At 41.3% G+C, this 1474-nt stretch overlaps 1 non-coding gene across 1 annotated transcript; it reads right to left on the reverse strand.

Moving 5' to 3' along the window:
• Window positions 1-581: 581 nt before the first annotated feature.
• On the reverse strand, window positions 582-653 carry TRNAA-UGC. Its single transcript has one exon. It is a non-coding gene; the product is annotated as a tRNA-Ala (tRNA).
• Window positions 654-1474: the final 821 nt, after the last annotated feature.

Below are 1474 nucleotides of genomic sequence, written 5' to 3' on the forward strand. Positions count from 1 at the left end.
CTGCAGCATGCTAAGGGTTAAGGCTTTGAGCTCCATGTAATGGCATTCCAACGTCTATTAATGAGTGGGAACACCGTTGTATTGTTCTGAGTTTGTTGCTGTTAACTGTGAGTTTATTTAGTTTAAATAAATACGACATTTGCAAAAAAAAATCTTCTTACATCTAGAGAATGACTGCTATCAAAATGCACTTAGGAAAAATGAAAGGTGGATTAATTTCAGCTCTAAATAAATACAGCATTTATTTTGATGGCTTGTGGATATGCTGCTTGATATACAAGCACTATGATTTTTGGAGTAAATGGCAACAATGCACTAGACTTGGACCATAAGCAGCAATCATTCTCAGATGGCCAAATAATTTCTGTGTTTATTGTAGGTAGTATTTAAACTTGCATTGCTCATATGATTAGCAATCTTACTGATCTTTGCTTACATAGTCTATGGTGGATGCACAGAGGGAGAAAACAGGTCAAATTGTTTTTAGGGGCTCCATATGGGGTCCAGTCCTGTTAGGAACATAGGAGCATAGGAATCTGCCTTATACTGAGTTGGGCCATTGGTTCATTTAGCTTAGTACATGGAGATGCCAGGGATTGAATCTGGGACCTTCTGCGTGCAAAGCAGATGCTCTACCATTGAGCTATATCCTCATCCTATAGCTGTTATCACATCAGTTCACTATTAGATGGAGTCATATCCCCTATTTCTCTTAAAATATATCCTGAAAGGGGATCTGTGAATCTGATTCTGTGCTTCAAACTTCAGCTGCCAGTGGATGAAGCCAGTTCCTTTGAGTATCCATTTAGCCTAACCCACCCTTTAAACAAAACTTCTGCTTGCCAATGCGATCGGATGCAGAGACAGAAGCCTTCCGCTTAATCACATTATTGCTCTCCTCGGTCTAAGGACCATTCAGCTGTTCTTCACAATCTTCTCTTTTGATGATCTAAATCCATGACATAAAGCGATTGTTTTCTGATAATTAATGGGTACTTTTTGATTGGAATATTTTAAGCCTCTGTTGTCAAGGGCTGGTGCCATTAAAATGCTGGTTAAGAACCAGGATGCACCCGGGCAAATGGAATGCACCCAGGGAGGGAGGTGAAATCCAAAACCAGAGGTTTAGGGCACCATCCTAGTCTGAGACATATGCACACAGTGACCCTTAATAGACCCAGCTCCCAGCTGTTGATAAATGGTGGATTTCTGTTTATTTATTTTTCCTGCCTGTTGCAATACTGGCCAGGGAAACCTGTCCCACCAGTGCTGTGATTCCAGTTTCTCATTTATCCTTGGTTTCCAGCCTCTCAAGAAAGTCAACAGTAGTCAATGGAACAATAATGGGAGAGGAGGACCAGGATTAGTGGCAGGGCTTGTCTCTCACCAGAAGACATGTGACCCGGGGGCTGAGTGCTAGCTGCTAATTATTATTAACAAAAGCAACTTGGAGGGTGGAAGGAAATCTGATCTT

Source organism: Lacerta agilis, chromosome 3 (genome assembly GCF_009819535.1).
Source record: "Lacerta agilis isolate rLacAgi1 chromosome 3, rLacAgi1.pri, whole genome shotgun sequence".
NCBI classification, from domain to species: domain Eukaryota; kingdom Metazoa; phylum Chordata; class Lepidosauria; order Squamata; family Lacertidae; genus Lacerta; species Lacerta agilis.